The sequence below is a fragment of the Podarcis pityusensis genome, assembly GCF_964106645.2.
Source record: "Podarcis pityusensis genome assembly, chromosome: 10".
Classification (NCBI taxonomy): Eukaryota; Metazoa; Chordata; class Lepidosauria; order Squamata; family Lacertidae; genus Podarcis; species Podarcis pityusensis.
The window spans coordinates 39,985,820-40,005,636 of record NC_138035.1 but is presented as its reverse complement, the minus strand read 5'-3'; positions in this window follow the sequence as shown (position 1 = coordinate 40,005,636).

The following is a 19,817-nucleotide window of genomic DNA, read 5'->3' as shown; positions in this document are numbered from 1 at the left end:
TGCATATATTGAAGTCATATTAACGAATGATGAAATAATTAAGCAGATGTGTTGACAAAGAGCTGCGAGGTTTCCTGTGGTCTCATGGGATCTGTCTAAATAAAATATTGCTGTTCTTTTTAATTCCATTCCTTATTAATCATTTTTTGCAAATTTCCAGAGAATTGCATGGTGAGGCAGATGGTGCAGTACAAACAGCTCAGAGGAGCAGCATTATATTATTAAAGAATAATGAAAGTATAAAAAGACAGTAGACATTTACAAGAATTTTGTAATTGGAACAGGGATGTCACACTCAAATGGGCAAACTCTCCACTCAACAGATGCTCAGAGTGCACACTCATAATTTCTTACTGAATTGCAATGAGATTCAACAACAAACTATCAATTTCCCCTCCATTAAAGTTTGAAATAAATCCACATAATATCTGACATGTTAGAAGTTCTTAACCATTTATAGCAAATCCACCCTCCTAGATTTACCACACTCAATAATAGCTGCATTGTTAGTGGCTAACGCTATGGTAGGCAGTTGCAGTCTTAGGCAAATAACCCCCTAGGTTAAGCAACCCCTACTGGGGAAACATATATGTTGATTTGCTAGGGGGCTGGCTGTTTTGAAGAGTTGTTGCAGGAAATCTGGGAGATGGTTGAGGTAAGAGAGACTGGTCACCCAGTCCCAGTTTCACTGGTCAGTCTAGCAATATAGTCCACCTTAGATCTGAGCTGGAGTAGAAGTCTGAGGTTAATAATAATAATTTATTTATACCCCACCCATCTGGCTGGGTTTCCCCAGCCACTCTGGGCGGCTTCCAGTGAAATATTAAAATACAATAATTCATCAAATATTAAAAAGCTTCCCTAAACAGGGCTGCCTTCAGATGTCTTCTAAAAGTCAGATAGTTGTTTATTTCTTTGACATCAGATGGGAGAGTGTTCCACAGGGCAGATGCCGCTACCAAGAAGGCCCTCTGCCTGGTTCCCTGTAATTTCGCTTCTCACAGTGAGGGAACTGCCAGAAGGCCCTTGGTGCTGGACTTCAGTGTCCATGCTGAACGATGGTGGTGGAGACACTCCTTCAGCTATACTGGGCCGAGGCCATTTAGGGCTTTAAAGGTCAGCACCAACACTTTGAATTGTGCCCAGAAACGTACATGTAATACATGTCTCTCCTTTGAATTGAGCACTACTTATCTTCTTCCCCTCCCAAGCTTGTTCCTAGGGTGAAACTTGAGCTGGGCAAACTTCTCTGGCATCTTTAGCGATGTCATCAAACTGCTTTGGCATGTAAAATCATGGCACTGCCTTTAAAACTTAAATAGATCAGCCCAGTTGTTAGATATTCCTCATTGTTGCTAAGGAACATTCCCGGTCTATAATGCACCAACTCATCGGAATGAGAAAAATCCTCTCCTTGTTTTTGAACGTGACATTTAATTCACCCTCTGCATGCTGCTTTCCTGAGACTGTTGTAATAATTGCGCCTGGATATATGTGAAGCTTCCTTGATTGGTATCAATCACATCTGGATGCTCTAAACCTGTGCCCAGATTCTCTGATGTCATTTTCCATAAACTTTATGGCAAATCTAATGGGAAATGTCAGCCACCTCTTGTCTGATGAATCTAGGGAGGGAAATAATCCTGGCCAAAGGCAGTTCCTTGCCATTTTCCCTTCTGGGTTATCTGCTACATTTTGGCAAAGGTCTGTTTTCTCTGCCCATTGTTTCAAGGGCAAGGGAACCATAGGTCACTTTGCACTGACTCCGGGAGGCAGCTGTTCAGAACATTCCAAGCTAAGGACACAATAGCAAAAAAGCAATGACCGCATTTCCTGCTCTCCCTGAAAGGCAATCTCTTGCCGGAAAGCATGAAAATAAGAGGAGGAGGGGACATTTTTAAACCCTCAGAGCTGATTTTTGTGTCTGCAGAAAAGAAAATCTCTTGGCTGTTCTGTTCTTTAAATGTATAAAGCACAGGGAAGATGATGCGCAGAGGGAATAAATGTTCTTTTAGATGTTTCTTCTTCTCCACTTTGGTGCAAATTTAGTAATTTAACCAAAGTGTTCCTCCTTTGAAAAAAGACTGGTATATTTTCTAAAGGCCATGCCTCTGGCAGAATGGAAAAGGAGAACTGAATGCATGCTGTAAGTCAGATGGGCAGCGTACAGATAGAAGAAGAAGAAGAAGAAGAAGAAGAAGAAGAAGAAGAAGAAGAAGAGGTGGGTGGTGAGCAGACGGTTCAGCTGGGGTAGGTGTTAAGGTGGTTTTCACCTGCCTCCTTTTTTGCCCCTGGAAATCTTCTCATGATGCAGTTGGTCTTAGAGCACTGGTTTTTTGCCAGAATCACAGAAGGTCCTGGCATATCTACTGTATCCTTGTGAGGTGACATCAAACTTCACAACCAAGGCCGTTGAATCAGTGAAAAAGATAGAAGCAGGATAAAACCCAAAACCTATTTTCTAAAAAGCCAAACAAACTAAACCATATTGTACAAATTCTTGAAAACAATCATACTATGTCTTCAAACATGCAATCCAGATTCCATAAATAATGGTGTCACCCAGCAAGAACTAAATGAACAAAAAATGTCTTCAACAGGTACTTTATAATGACATTAGACACCTGTTTAATTTCAGCTGCTGGTTGATCCAGAGAGCTGGAACTACAACCTGGTTTGTAGTGCATACTAAGCATACCTCTGGGAGTGATCACTTTTCTTTTCTTTTCTTTGAAGAAAGCTTTGTTCATGTAACCCCTTTATGCATGTGTGCATCCACTTGTTGGACCAAGGTGCTAATGTTTTAATAATCTGTTGCCTCATTTGAAATGAAACATTGTCTCCATCTCTCCCCCCCCCCCCTGCAAAGCAAACAAAACATTACCGGGAGTCAAAGTTCAATATGAGTCATGCAAGGCCTGTCGTGTTTAACTTTCTCTCCTCTTTCTCAGTGGTGAGGAACGTCTTGAACAATCAGGGCATGACCAGGCTGACAACATGGCAGATGTGCCTAGTTATAAGTGAAGGGACATGTCTGCACTTGCCTCATCTTAGCCTTCAGGACCTTATCCCTTAAAAGCAATCTCAGTGAAATTGCATAATCAAACATCTATTATACTGGGTGAAATTTGTATGTCACCAAGAGCTGATTATGCATTTGTTAATTCCAGTCAATGCCATGAAGGAATTGCTGTCTAAATTAGGGAGGAAGCTGTTCCAGCAAATTTCAAATGATCAAGTGTTTCAAGTGTCTATGACTAAGCTATTACACATGCCAAGTAAAGAGCTGATAATTAAATTCCAAACCGTAATAATTTATGGATATTGTTTATGCATTTAGTTTGCATATTTTACTAGCAAAGACTGGTCCTTTTTATAAGAAGTGATAATTAAAATACATACCTCAGCTCTTGGCCTTATAACCCCCAAGCTATATATTTTGTTAGCTGACAGCCAGTGAGGCTGATTTCTTTCTTCTTCAGTTAACTTTCCATTTCTGGAAAGTTTTAAACGCTTTAAATTTTTCACAAGGCCATTAGACCATTAAAAACAAAGCCATCACACATATCTCTCGGTGCTACAGTATAACAAGTAGGTAGAACTAATCTCTTAATTTATTTAACCTAATGAAAGATGTTTCTGTAGGATATAATCTGATTCCTGCTTGCATTCATTATGCACATGCAGGTCTATCAACACATGTGGAATTTTTAAAAGGTGCCATGGGTGCCAGTCACAAATTGGCTACTGTGATGTGTGTGGCATAATGCAGAATGGCAGCTATGTGGAGGTGCCACAAAATGGCCGCCGCATCTCAAAGAGTAGGAAAAAGAGACCGGAACACACGTTTGTGTGGGCATCCCTCCTCAAATTTCATGCATTGTGGATTTTTGTGGAGATAATTACTGAGACCACCACCACAGAACTTCTGGTGAGTACACTGGGACCTGAGGACAAAGGGTTAGTGATCTCTGCTGTACAGACTTTACAGTTCAGTCCTATGGATGTTTACTTAGAAGTAAGTCCTATTGTGTTATTTGGAATATTCTACCATGTAATTATGCATAGCAACAGAATTAGAATAATAGTATTATAGAGTACAGTGGTACCTCGGGTTACAAACTTAATTCGTTCCAGAGGTCCGTTCTTAACCCGAATCCATTCTTAACCTGAGGCATGCTTTTGCTAATGGGGCCTCCCACTTCCGCTTTGCCGCTGACACGCAATTTCTGTTCTCATCCTGGGGCAAAGTTTGCAACCCGGAGCAACTACTTCTAGGTTAGTGGAGTTTGTAACCTGAAGCGTTTGTAACCCAAGGTACCAGTGTAGACAGATATGTCTTCATGAGACACAGCAGTTGAAGCTGAAGCAGAAGCAGAAGGGGAAGGAATAGAAAGAAAACCGTGAGTTATCTGAAGCAACGTGGGTGCAGGATCAGATATGACCAGGCTAGCCTGTGCCCTGCAGATGTTCTTGGACAATAATTCACATCATCCCTGACCACGTTGACCACTTCTGCATATGATATCAGATTTGCTGCCTTGCAGAAGCCACTCTTTGTCTCCACTTATGTTCTAGTTTGCGACTAACGCACCTATTTTGTAAAACAACGTTCTAAATGTTCCAGGGCTGTCTTATTCAAATGACACTAAACCCAGCGGTGCTGTTCCTGGAATTTCTCACTATGTAGAGAGGCGTGAAGTGCATCATAATATACTTTTTAAATAGATTGCTTTTTTTTTAAAAAAAAAGTATTTGGAGGCCTAAGCAAAGCTTCCCAAACACAATGTGATTATATTAAAGTGCACAATGTTTCATTGAACAAGGCAGAAAATGTAAACCTGGAAATCAGATACACAGAATGTAGTAAGCAATTTATTGCTACATGCGGCATCTTTCTACTTCCTGACAAGCTACATGAAAACCAAATGAAAAGGATGGTGCATAACCTGTAGAGAGGGGCCAATCTGTCAGCGTTGGTTTCTCTTAGGTTCTCACTTTTCCAACCTTAACTTCTGTTCTCCACATTTCCATGGCAGTTTGTCATGATGATTTTTCTTTAAAGGAATGCTCATGAAAATTCACCTGCATTTTAGTGGAAATCTACATGCAGAAGCTGCTTTGCAATTTTGCTTAATAGGCACATTTTTGCAAAGCAATTTTCCAGATATAATGCATTTTTGTATGTTATTTTCAGCAGTATATGCATTTATATACAGGCACAGCCCTCGTATATGCATTTTTGTACACATTACTTGGCAGGAGAATCGCATTGCAAAATTTGCAAAGTGGGAAAGTGACAAACTTCTGGCCTCCTGGAATGTGTTGCTGGACTACAACTCTCATCATCTCTTGCCTGCATGGCCAATAGTCAGGGGTGTTAGGAATTATTGTTCAGCAACATCTGGGGATCCATAGGTTCTCCACCCCTGCTCTATTTTCTGAAATACCAGGGAAGCAGAAAGCTCTTGGTTACGGAAGACACAAATCTGATCCAAGTTTGTTACCTCCAAACAATTGTTGCACTTGGAAAAGATCTAAATTAGAAGGAGGAGCTGAGTGCTAGAGGATGCAATTTGCATACAAAAGATTACAGGTTGTTTCTGGAATCCCCAGGTATGACCTGGAAAGACTTCTTGCTGAAAACTTGGAAAGCCACTGCCAGTCAGTATAGGCTAGATGGACCAGTGGTCAGACTTGGAACAATGTTATACCCTTCATATATTTCTGATGAAAATAGGGGCATCCTGTTAAATAAATAAATAAATAAATAAATCACACCCCGTCCATCTGACTAGGTTGCCCCAGCTGCTCTGGGCAGCTTCCAATATATATTAAAACATAATAAAACATTAAACCTTTAATTTTTCCTCCCCAGGGGCTTCCTTTCCAGCTTATCTTTTTTTAAAAAAAAATAAAAATATATATTTATTAGTTTTCCAACAAATTCAACACAACACTACAAAAAACCATAGAAAAAAAAACATACAATACAATACAAAATAAAAGAAACAAAACAAAACAAAAACCATTTAAAACACAATCCAATTTCAACCTCTTGTCTTTCTTTACCTTATTTCCTCGACCTCCTCCCGCCTCCCTTTTTGTATTCCACATCTGTTAATTGTTTCAGCAATTCCTTCCCATCTTTCTCTGTTTTCTATCCTATAATTGTCTTAACACATTCTAACCATATTCTTCCCTTTAAAGCTCTATTAATCTATTTATACTTAGTTCCTTATAACGTTTCTACTAAAGCCATGTAACTTCATTCCAACGTTTTTCTAACATTCATTAATTTTACAGTATTTCTGTAAATAGTCTTTAAACCTTTTCCAGTCTTCTTCCACCGACTCTTCTCCCTGGTCTCGGATTCTGCCAGTCATTTCCGCCAATTCCATGTAGTCCATCAACTTCATCTGCCATTCTTCCCTGGTGGGTAAATCTTGTGTCTTCCAATATTTCGCGATAAGTATTCTTGCTGCTGTTGTTGCATACATAAAGAAAGTTCTATCATTCTTTAGCACCAATTGGCCGATCATGCCCAGGAGAAAGGCCTCTGGTTTCTTAAGGAAGGTATATTTAAATACCTTTTTCATTTCATTATAAATCATCTCCCAGAATGTCTTAATCCTTGGGTACGTCCACCAAAGGTGAAAGAATGTACCTTCAGTCTCTTTACATTTCCAACATTTATTATCAGGCAAATGGTAGATTTTTTCAAGCTTAACTGGTGTCATGTACCACCTATAAATCATTTTCATTAAATTTTCTCTTAGGGCATTACATGCCGTAAATTTCATACCTGTGGTCCATAACCGTTCCCAGTCAGCCATCATTATGTTATGTCCAACATCTTGTGCCCATTTAATCATAGCTGATTTCACCGTTTCATCCTGAGTGTTCCATTTCAACAGCAAGTTATACATTCTTGACAAATTCTTAGTTTTTGGATCTAACAATTCTGTTTCCAATTTTGATTTTTCCACCTGGAAACCAACTTTTTTGTCCAATTTATATGCCTCCATTATTTGATAATAATGGAGCCAATCTCGCACTTTGTTTTTCAATTTTTCAAAGCTCTGCAATTTTATTCTCTCTCCATCTTGTTCCAGAATTGGGTAGCGGAGGACCCGTACTCTCCCCGCTGGTCTCCGGCGAGGAGTCCTGGAGCCCCCTCGCCGATTCCCCCATCTCCCTGGTGTTACGCTGATTTCCTTCCCCAGCTGATGAGCTGCCTCTCTCCCTGCTGGGCCCTTCTCCAGCATCGCTTGGGAGCCTTGCCTCCACCTCTAGCTCCGATGTCAGTTCCCTGACATCCACCTCCCCCCCAGGACCCCCTCCATCCCCGGCCCGACCTTTTGATCCAACTTCGTCCCTTTCCTCGACCGACGATGTGGGGAATCCCCGGAAGGAGCTGTCGCCATCCTCTGAGGATTCAAAACCCGCTCCCCACCCGCTCCGATCTCTCCCCGCGGGGTGGGCCTCCCAGTCTGATTCTTCTTCCTCCGAAGCCTCTCCTCCCTCCTCTTCGGAGGCAGAAAAACCCACAAAATCCTCTTCATCATCTGTGGTTCCAAATTGCTCCTCCCAGAATCTTGCTAGTGGTTTCGGTTTGTCCGGGAACAGGCTGTGGAATTCCTCCACAAGATACCCATCATTGATTGCCTCCGCGGGTACCCACGTGTTTTCCGACCCGGGTTCTCCCTCCCAAGCTACCAAATACTCCACCTGGTGCCCTCGCCACCTTGAATCGAGTATTTCCGTGGCCAGGTTGTGGTGTTCCCTCTCCTCTATCTGCGGGTGTGTGGTGACTTCTCTCTCTCGCCCCGGGAATTCCTGCCCCTCCCTATACGGTGAGAGTAGGGACCTATGGAACACCGGGTGTATCTTCATGCTGTCAGGCAACTTGAGCTTGAATGCCACGGGGTTCACCTGCTGTGTTACCTCAAACGGTCCCAGCCGCCTTGGCTGCAACTTCTTGCACCCCCCCCTTAAAGGGTAACCCTTGGGTTGACAACCACACCCGGTCCCCCACCCGTATGGTCTCCCCTTCCCTATGGTGCTTGTCTGCCTGCCTCTTGTAAATTTCCTTGGCCCGTTCTAAGTTCATCTTAAGTTGCTGGTGCAGGGCCTCCATTTCTTCCACAAACTGCTCTGCCGCAGGTACACTCCACCCTTCCTCCCCACTCCCCGGGAAGGCCCTGGGGTGACACCCATAATTGGCCATGAATGGGCTCATTCCCGTGGACACATGTTCAGTGTTATTGTACGCAAATTCAGCCAGCGCTAGTTTCTCTATCCAATCGTTCTGCCTCTCGCTGACGTAGCAGCGTAGGTATTGCTGGAGTATACTGTTCGCTCTTTCTGCTTGTCTGTTGGTTTCCGGATGTCTCGCCGTCGAGAAGCTCACCTCTACCTGCAGCAAGCTCATGAGCTTCCTCCAGAACCGGGAAGTAAATTGTTTCCCGCGATCCGAAATTACCCTCGATGGAGCCCCATGCAACCTGAAGATGTGATCCACAAACAACTTGGCTGTCTCCTCTGCTGTCACTGCATGTGAGCAAGCTATGAAATGGCACATCTTCGTCAGTAGATCGACTACTACCATGACTGCTGTCTTCCCCCTGGACTTGGGCAAATCTGTCATAAAATCAATGGACACCACCTCCCAGGGTTTTCCCGGCGTGGGTAAGGGTTCCAGTAACCCTGCGGGGGCAGCCCTCTCCCCCTTTGCCCTTTGGCAGCGGTCGCACCCCCGTACATATTCCCGTACATCCTCCCTCACCTTTGGCCACCAGAACTGCCTGGTGATGAGCATCATGGTTTTGTGCTGTCCAAAGTGCCCAGCTGTGGGGTTGTCGTGGAGTTGTTTGAGTACCTTCCCCCTCAGGGTCTCCCCTGGTACATACAGTGCCCCCTTATAGTACAGCACCCCTTCCTTTTCCTCAACCCCCCCATGGCTTTCTCTTCCATCTCGGAGTTCCCGGATTTTAGTTTGAGCGAACACGTCGTTTCTCGTAAGCCCTGCCAGTTCTCGTTTCCCAACCAAGGCTCCCCCACACACCCATCGGTCCTCGGGGATCACGTGTCATATCTCCGGCGGTCCCTCTCCTTCCATGTACTCCGGCTTCCGGGAGAGAGCATCTGCTCTTACGTTTTCCTCTCCTGGCACGTATCGTCTCTCGAAGGAAAACTTGGAGAACTCCTGTGCCCATCGAATCTGTCTCTGGTTGAGTACTCGTGCGGTCCTCCAGTATTCCAAGTTCTTGTGATCAGTACAAACCTGGATCTTGTGCTGCGCCCCTATTAGCAGATGTCTCCATCGGTGAAACGCCGCATAGATCGCAAGCAGTTCGCGGTCATACACCGTATAGTTTTGCTCCGACTTGCTCAGCTTCCTTGAGAAAAAGGCACATGGCTTCCATTCCTGCTTGCTCCTCCCTGGCTGCAAAAGAACCGCCCCAATGGCTCTGTCGGACGCGTCAGTCTCTAGCCTCATGGGTTTCTCCGGATCAACTTGCAGGAACTGCTCTTCCGAAGCGAACGCCTTCTTCAGTCTTTCAAAGGATTGCTGGGCACTTTCTGTCCAGACGAACTTCTTTTTGCTACTGAGACAATCTGTGATGGGCGCTGTCAAGTGGGCGAAGTTCTTGATGAACTTCCTGTAGAAGTTGCTGAACCCTAGGAACCTCCGCACGTCCTTCCGGGTTTTGGGGGCCTTCCATTCCAGCACCGCCTGCACCTTGCTTGGGTCCATAGCTAGGCCTTTGTCTGACAACTTGTACCCCAGAAACTCGACTTCCCTGGCGTGAAACTGACATTTTTCCAGCTTGACCCACAACTGGTGCTTCTGCAGTCTCTTTAGTACTTCCCTGACGTCTCTGACATGTTGCTTCTCATCGTCCGAATAGATTAAGACGTCGTCCAAGAAGGCTACGCAGTTCTTGTACAGCAGGGACCCCAACACGTGGTACATGAAAGCTTGAAAACAGGCGGAGCCCGACTGTAATCCAAATGGCATAACTAAGTACTCAAAGGCCCCCAGGGGTGTGAACATTGTGGTCTTCCATTCGTCCCCCTCCCTCATCCTAATCAAATTGTATGCTCCCCTGAGGTCCAGCTTGGTAAAAATTTCCCCCTGCCTCACCCGTGTTAAAATGTCGTCAATCCTGGGCATTGGGAAGGTCATGGGTTCTGACACCAAGTTGACGGCCCGGTAGTCCACAACGAGCCTGGGTTGATTAGTGTCTTTTTTGTCCACAAAGAACACCGGACTGCCCCCCACCGCCTTTGATTCTCTTATGAAACCTCTTTTCAGGTTCTTGTCAATAAATTCCCGCAACTCCTTCATCTCCCTGTCCAACATGGCATACAGTTTACCCACCGGCAGCTGCGCCCCTGGGAGCAAGTTGATTTGGCAGTCAAAGGGCCTATGGGGTGGTAATCTATCCGCCTCCTTCTCGCTGAAGACCTCCTGCAGGTCAGCATATTGTGGTGGCACCTCCCCTTTCGGCTCCACAGCTATCCCAGCCACCCTGGCCACAGTCATTTTTGGGGTCCCCCCCCCCCAGACAGTGTTCCAAGCAGTAAGCTGACCCAAAGGTCCTCTGATGCCATGCCACTACTGGATCATGTAGTGCCAGCCAGCTCATCCCTAATATTATTGGGGGTCCTGCCAGTGTGGCTACGTGAAAGGCAATGGTCTCCGTGTGCTTGGAAACCCTCATTCTCATTGGTGGGGTCTGGTGCGTCACTTCCCCTCCCAGAAGGTCCCTGCCATCAATGGTGGTCACTTGCAAGGGAAAATCCAGGGGCAGCAAGTGGAGCTGGTGCTCTAGGGCGAAGTCCTTGCTGAAGAAATTGCAGGAACTGCCTGAATCCAACAGCCCCTTCACCTTGACTGGGTGCTTATTCGGGAGTTCTAGCACCACTTCTATGGCTATAGCCGCCCGGGGGGGGGGTCTGGCTGGGGCACTTCTGTTGGTTGCTGGCCTGGCTGCTGTGCCCGCTGAATGGCAGCCAAGCGTTGGCGTTTCCCTGCTCCTGCCCCCTTTCCCCCTCCTCCTCACCTCCAGCAGCTCCCACCATCCCTTGCCAGGCTTCTTTGAGGGCAGACCCTGGCAAAATGTCCTGGCCGCTGGCAGAGGAAACACTTCTTGGTGGTTTTCCAATCCTTTCCCTCCCTCTTGCGACCTTCACTGGAGTTTGAAACCTCCCGCGCGCGCGCGCCATCTATTTCCATTGGCTCCACCGGCGGGGAAGGCTGCCTCGGTATTTCAGGAATGCGGTAGTCATGGCAACGTTCCCCTCTCCCTTCGCACTTCTCCTGAGCCCGCGCTTCCTGTCTTACGCCAATTGCAAGCACAGCCTTGGTCAGCTGATCCATCAACTGCGGGCGTGGCGCGCGGGAAAGCTCGTCCTTCACCGTTGGGGACAACCTCTCCTCAAACAACATTTGAATGGGTTCAGAGTCCAATTCCCACCCGAGTCGGTGGACTAACATGGCAAAGCGCGACCAGTAGTCTCTAACTGACTGGTTCCCCTGTTTATAACCCATCAGTTCCCACTGAGTCACACTTTGCTGCACATCACTGGAATACATCGCATCCATCGCCTGGAAGAATTTCCTCAGGTCTTTCAAGGCGGCATTCTGCATTGCCATTAGGGGCCTGATCCATTCCCTGGCCCCATCCTGCAGATGCCCAACAATATGGGCCACCCTCTCTCCATCGTCTGCAAAATCCTTATGCTGCAGTTCCAAAGCATACTCTATTTCCGTTCGGAACGCGTTGTAGTCCTGGGGCTTCCCCCCAAACTTGTGTATCAGTCCCGGTACCTTCCTTGCTACGGGGGTGGGTCTGACCTGTGCATCGTGAGCCCTCCTTTCTTCCAACTGCGCCGTCAGGAGAGCCACATGCTGTTCCAAATCTCGGTTCCTCTCCACCAGATTTTGCACTCCAACTGCTCCCTCCATGGCGCCGGCTTCTCCGGTTTGGCTCATTATGCTGCCTGCCTGTCGCTGCGCACAGGCAACGTCAGAGACTGACGGATTGCTGTAATAAATATAGGGGTTGCTCATGCGTACGTTGCTGCCACTCCTGGCTAGGTTGCCTTGTTAAACCTTTTCTGTCTGGACAGCCGTTCACTTCGTGGCTGTTTCAGTCGCTAGCAGAATCTGTCAGTGGGCATTTCTTAAACCTTTTCCAGCATAAAAGCTGTTTGACGCCAAGTCTCCTCCTACTTTCCCTGTGCGGAAGTCTTCTGCGCAGGGAGGGTGTGGGTAGCGGAGGACCCGTACTCTCCCCGCTGGTCTCCGGCGAGGAGTCCTGGAGCCCCCTCGCCGATTCCCCCATCTCCCTGGTGTTACGCTGATTTCCTTCCCCAGCTGATGAGCTGCCTCTCTCCCTGCTGGGCCCTTCTCCAGCATCGCTTGGGAGCCTTGCCTCCACCTCTAGCTCCGATGTCAGTTCCCTGACATGTTCTTAGAATATGCCCCTTAAAAAAAAGCACCACACAGACAAAACATGTACCACAACCCCCAAAAAACACACAGACAAAAAAAAAGCAACAAAACAGGTACCCTCCTCAAAACCATGCCCCCAATTAAAAACAAAACAAAACTGGGAAGGGCATGGGACCCTACTAGGCGCTGATGCAACCATCTGAGGTCCCTGTAGTGTCAGTGGGTGCCATATTAGAGACCAGAACACTACTGCATATGCTTTTTTAATGGAATCCCTCTTGGTGGAAAAAGCAATCACACTCTATACATGGGCAGGCTGTGAGTGGGTGACACAGATACTGAGAGAGGGATGGGGGGAGGGGAAGAGTATCAGGATGGAAGGTGGAACTTTGTCTTTCACATCCTCACATACCACCACAAACACCTGTGCAGAGTGACACTGAACCTTTGGAAGAATAAGTTTGTGATGGCAGAAATACAAAGACTTCAGAAACTGTGCACAGTGAGGCAGAAGAATAACCCCAGAACTGAAAGTTAAAAGAGAATGAAGTAAAATGCAGAAATAGAATTTTTTAAAAATGATGACCTCAACTCTAAGAAAGAAGAGACTTGTGATGTCAAGATCAGGAGTATAAATAGCCTCTGATTAAATAAATTCCTCACTCTTTAAGAACAAAACTCTCATTTTGCATGAAATAAAAGTGATAATAAAAGCCGGTGACATATTTGCTAGGCCTAACCAGTTTATGCATCCGATATCACGTGTCCATGCTTCTTGTTGTGAGTTACACCTATAAAATGTCTTGCAGGCTGACACATTCCATGACCTCAATTACGGATGGCTTTTACAATCCAGTTACTGTGATCCAGAAGACAACAATGGGGGTTTTGAAACCTATAACTTTGGGAATATTTATTTTCCCCCTTCATAAAAATCATACTGTTGTTCCATGTTAAAAATACTACAGAGCAATAGCACCTAATTAGACACAGACACATAAATCATACATACGAAAGGAAGATGAAAGCCAAATTAACTCTGTCTCTTTCCTTTAAGTGAAGCCCTGAACACAATGTTTACACAAACAGACACATATCTAATTAAATCCCTGTGCATTGCAGAAGATATATTTACAACCCTACCAAATTACAGCTTTTCCTCCCAAAGCTTAATTTATTCAGATCTCTTTAATCTTTATTATACAACTGCATTGAATTTCACAAGGGTTGTTTTGGAGCATTGTGATCTTAGAACAGAAGCATTCAGTGCAGCCATTTAAGTGAAGTTGCAACAAGTCAATCAATGAAAAAGTAGCATGCTATGTAATAGGGGAGCATGTCAAAATAAAGATCAAACCAAATGGGATGGACACAGACCTATGCATGCAAAACCAGCAGTAGGCTATGTGAAGTCCGGTTACCTTTTCTGGTGGGTGGTGTTGTGGCCGGGCCCCAGGCCCTGCATGACCTGGCCGAGAGTTGGAGATTGGTGCACTCGTCGGCACTGGGTGGGTCCCCGCCCAAGGGGTGGGCCTCACCAACCAATCAGCACTGATGGAAACGTGATCCTCTGAACACCAGGAGACCTGATGTTGATTTAGGGAACCCCCACAAATAGTACCTTTAAAATATGTACATATCCCATAGTTCAAACCATATTAGCTGTACTGCAAAACATTTTGAGATAAATACTTCATGAAGTCTAGGCAGACTTTTTTTGTCCCAGATTTAATTTGGATATGGTAATAAACTATCACATTCAAAGGGTATATATATATATATATATATATATATATATATGTTTACTAAACCAAAATGTCTGGCTTCTTAGTGGATTTTTTAAAAAGATGTTTGTTAAACTTGTGCCCTGATCAATATTCATAGGCAAAACTCAGTATTTTGTGGCAGGGTCATGAACAGTTCCAGATTACATTTGAATAATTCTGACCTAGGCTGATTCAAGTCTCTCATTCATTTTCTTGAACATTTTCTTGAACAAACTTCTAAAGCTGACTTAGACTGTGATTGAACCAATCCTTGCTGCTGTTTACAAATTCTGTATATTCAAAAAGGGGGGTAAAATTAAAAGTATGGCACAGATGGGTAGCCCTAGGTACTGAATGTGGGTGTTCTCCCCGCCCCCTGATATTTTGTAACATTCTCAGAATCTACTAGGACAAATTTTGAAAGGGGAATTTGAATCTGAACATGTGTAGGATAGTATCTCTCAATCAAAATTCAACTACATAAGAGTGATGATGATAGGCTTGCTTTCAGTATTTGATGAAAATCAAATTGTTATGCAGGAAAGAACCATAGTCTGAATCCCGGAGGCAGCTGTTACCACGAACAGATTCCTCAGAGAATAAGCACACTCATTGCAAGTACATCAGGAAACTAGAAAATATGAATGGTGTGTGATGAAACTTGACTACGGGTATTAGGAAATGTCCATATAACTTTTGAGATTCTCTAGTTAACATGTTAGCATCCCTCACTCAGCTAAACCACTGAGTTAAGCTGGGGATGTTGGAAAAGTTACCTTGCTGTTTTCAGCATTAGAACTGTGAAGCATATTCAGTATGTAATAATTTAGCTCTCTAATACAGGCCCTGGCAAGGCCATTGCATAGTCAGCAATGCTCCCATATCCTTGTGTAGCTCTCTGTAACCCCAAGGTGTGGCCAAGATATGATCCTGTAATTACAGAGGAGTACAGATCTTCCACCTAGCACAGCAAGAAAAACAAAGAGGAGAATCCCTGCTAGACAGGTGCAAAGCACAATCAGAAGGACCCATAACAATAGCCAAGCAAAACTGATGCTCTGACCTCTGAATGAACTGCACCAGTAAGGCACAAGAAACTTCTCCCCTCCAGCCCACTTTGGCCATTTCTGGGCCTAATTCAAAGTCCTGGTTTTAAAATTTACAGAACTAATGGCTTTGGTCTAGACTACCCCTAGAACATGGGGGTGCGGGTGGCGCTGTGGGTTGAACCACAGAGCCTAGGACTTGCCCATCAGAAGGTTGGCGGTATGAATCCCCGTGACAGGGTGAGCTCCCGTTGCTCGGTCCCTGCTTCTGCCAACCTAGCAGTTCGAAAGCACATCAAAGTGCAAGTAGATAAATAGGTACCGCTCCGGCAGGAAGGTAAATGGCGTTTCTGCGTGCTGCTCTGGTTCGCCAGAAGCAGCTTAGTCATGCTGGCCACATGACCCGGAAGCTGTATGCTGGCTCCCTCGGCCAATAAAGAGAGATGAGCGCTGCAACCCCAGAGTCGGTCACGACTGGACCTAATGGTCAGGGGTCCCTTTACCTTTACGTTACCCCTAGAACATGGATACAAATCAGATATTTTTAAAAAGATGTTGCATAGCACCTTCTGACTCTTGGTGCAGCATGATCATAATAAGAATAACAAACAAATAAATAAACAAATAATTATCATTAGCACATATTATTATGCTGAAACTACAGTTATAACTGAAAGAAAAGAAATGTAACTTCCTTGGATTTGATCAGATCGTATTCTCATCATGCCATTCAATGAGTTTCAGGACAAACAATAGCTAGTATTTCTCTACACAGTGTATAAAGGTAAAGGTAAAAGTACCCCTGCCCGTATGGGCCAGTCTTGACAGACTCTAGGGTTGTGCGCTCATCTCACTCTAGAGGCTGGGAGCCAGCGCTGTCCGCAGACACTTCGGGGTCACGTGGACAGCGTGACAAGCTGCATCTGGCGAGCCAGCACAGCACACGGAACGCCGTTTACCTTCCCACTGGTAAGCGGTCCCTATTTATCTACTTGCACCCGGGGGTGCTTTCGAACTGCTAGGTTGGCAGGCGCTGGGACCGAGCGACGGGAGCGCACCCCGCCGCGGGGATTCGAACCGCCGACCTTTCGATCGGCAAGTCCTAGGCGCTGAGGCTTTTACCCACAGCGCCACCCGCAGTGTATAGTCTGTGGAATTTATGACCTCAGGTAGAGATGGCAATCCTGTTAAATGAGTATGGACAAATTTGAGAAGGATAAGACTGTCAGTGGCTGCTAGTCATGGTGAATAGGACTGGACACACCATGTCTCTGAATACCATTTGTTATGGAACAATAGCGAGAGAGGGCTATTGCACTCAAGTCCTGTTGTAGGCTTCCCACAGACATCTGTTTGGCTGATACAATGCCGAACCCTTCACAAGCTAGGGATGTGCCTTGTGCATTCTCTTCCCAGGCCTCTTATAAGTGTTCCTCTCTATATTTAATCCTGCACACGCCATTCTGCACCAAGTCATGACAAATTTGTCCAGGGATGCCTAACAGAGAATGACCCAATTCCCTGAGTGAAAGGCAAAAAAAATCTGGGCCAGCTGAGATTCAAATTCCTTTCTGGTCCTGTCAACCCACAGTGACCCAAGAGACCAATGAAACACTTGCGTTGAGGGCAGGTGAGTGGGAAGTTTGTGGGGCAAAATGGCCCTGACTGTCAGGGCTCTTGGGTGAGCCAATACCCTCTTGCGGCCTATCTAAGGCTCTTGCGAGATCCTGCAGGATCTAACAAGAGTTGGCCAGAAATCCAAAGACACCTCATCCCACCTCCCCAGTGCCTCCACACTGTCAAACAATTAGTGCCCTGCTCACCAGCGTGCACAGAGAGGTGGCTAACTGTATTGTTGTGTTGACGTACATAACTGACTCTCAAGCCCTCTATTCTCCTGACACACAGCAAAAAGGGGCAAGGGAGAATGACACCACCACAAAATTGTGTAACTGTGCCCTTGCAACATAATTTAAAATAAACAGCAGCTGCAGAATGGGAGGAAAAGGGGAAATTCCCTGCACATGCACCTTTCACCCTTCTGTTGTGAGTCCAACACAACAGAATTTGGATCTGGTGGTCTATCTGCTGCAAAATCTCCCTCCCTCACCTTCATAAAATTGTTCTTTTAAGGTTATACTTATTGTCTGCAGATCAATCTCTTTTGAGTGGGGACACGTATACTTTCATCCTGAGCTTTCACACAGTGTTACGGGTGCTTATTCTTTGAATTATTCCTATTTCAGTGTAAACCTCACCCTTAGCAAAACACTTGTAATTGAGTAGTGATCAAAGGGGACCACCTGTGAAGAAAACCATAAGATTGTAAGGATTTTAAAAATGGCATCTAAGCCTGCAGTTTAAATGCAGTTATAACAACTCATTAATGAGCAGCTCCTTGAAAAAATGGTAAACAAACTCTTAAAGTTGGAAACAACGAGGGAGCACTTTTTTCAAGTGGGATCATGACTAATACAAAGCACAAAATTCTTTTCAAGTAGTAGGCAAGTAATATTATTAATTTAAATGATTCCCATAATTAGCAGCATTAGGTTCACTTCTGAGGACTTAAAATATGACATTTACAAAGTGTGAAAATAATACTCAATCTCAGTGAAATGCTTTCCATGAAGATACATAATAAAAGGATGTTTACTGTTTGGAACTGTGTTCTGGCTCTTTAACAAGGAAGGAATAAGCACATTTGTGAAAATTGCCATCCATTAAAAATAAAAATTGCTCTTGTTACTGAAAAAGATGGTTTAGCCACACCTTTCCTGCAAAGCTTAGGAACCATTCATTAGAATACTAGGCAATAAACAAGCAATGTCATACTTCTAACACACAGTGCTATGTTTATCTTGAGAAAGGTGTCCTCTGTAGAAGTTATAGGAGCAACACATTAAAATAATTTGATATTATGGATATTTAACTTATTGTATATTTAACTTTTCCCCCCTTCAAAATATCCACCTCCAAAGAAGGCGAAAAACATCTGCCTATAAAAAGCGATGCCAAACAAAATATAACCCATTTCTATGAAGACACAATTAAAGCTCTGTTTTTTAGTAGAAGCATTAAACTAATTACACAAATATAGAACAGGACAGAAAACACTAGGGCTATGGGCCAACGCCTATGGACAGTAGATTCAAAAGAAAGTACTTTTTAATCTGTGGGGTGCCCTGCCTCAGGATGTGGTTGTCACCACTAACATAGCTTCAAAAGTGCATTAAGACTAATTCATGGAGGACAGGTCTATCAGGGGTTGTGAGTTATGATAGCTAATTAATCAGAGGCAATGTGCCATTCATATCACTTGCTAGGGAGAGCTATTATGTGGACTTCCCAAAGAATGCTGGACCAGATAGACCAGATATTACCCAGCTGGAGTCTTCCTCTGCTCTTATCATAAAGCAAATAAAGACATGGTCCTTCACACAGATAAAGTTGTTTTAAGTTTCTCATTAATCAGCACCACAAAGGTAACATCAATCACCTCGAAATTACATAGCTACTTATGCCATTGTTTGAAATCTCCAAAACATGCAAACACATTTTCAGTCGTTGGAACAGAACATTTTCTCACGATGGGGGCATGGTTACAGTTCAAAGTTAACATTGAATTATACAACCTCTGCTTGTTGGCCTGACAGAAAACTAGCAAAGACTGGAAGTGCTGAATGTCAGGACCCCACCTGACCCAAACCCTGAGGAACCCTCATTTGAGGCATTGGACCCTGCAGAGAACTCTAGCTGAGGACCTGGAAGAACCAGTAAAAGTCTCAAGGCTGTCTGAAGTGCCTCAACTCATGGACTCATCTGACCTCTTCCTCTTGGTTGCTGATTCTCTCTCTTCATCACCTGGGCCTCAAAAAGCAAAGGTGGCAGAAGACCTGCTCAGAACCCCTTAGCTAGCACAGGAGTGCCCATTTGGATGGCAGGAGGCTCTATATCTATGCGTCTCATTGACTTCAAGCAATGGGCCCAGCAGGTGACCAGATACAGGAGGAGTTGGCAGCAAGAGTATAAGTCTCTCAGTCTGCTTTGAACTCTTGGTGAGCTAACAGTTCCCTACTGGGTTTCTTAGCATCTAGCTCATGTAGATACTTGCTGATCTCCAGCTCTGACTTCAGCTCCCACACCAACTGATGGTCATGGACATTGAAACAGTGCTACAAATCAGAACCTTCTAATGTATCCCAAGGAAAAAGAAAGCCCAAAAAAGAATAGGGCAGTGAGAAGGATGTATTTGATTCCCTAGAGACCAAAGAATGCTAAGTGATTACTAGTAAACTTTAGTTAAGAAATGTTACCATTTAGGTGTGGCAAAAGCAAGCATGGGGTGCTCTTAGAAGTTGAGCAGAAATACCAGTTTTTTGGATGAGCCTAACAATAGCCTAAAGTGAAACACTTAAGGGGAAAATGTTGATCTACACAATTAGATAAGCCAAGGTACATTGTTTCCTCTGCAACATTCCTTCCAACATCCTTATTATGCAACCACACAACTACCACCTCTATTTGTCAAGCGAAACA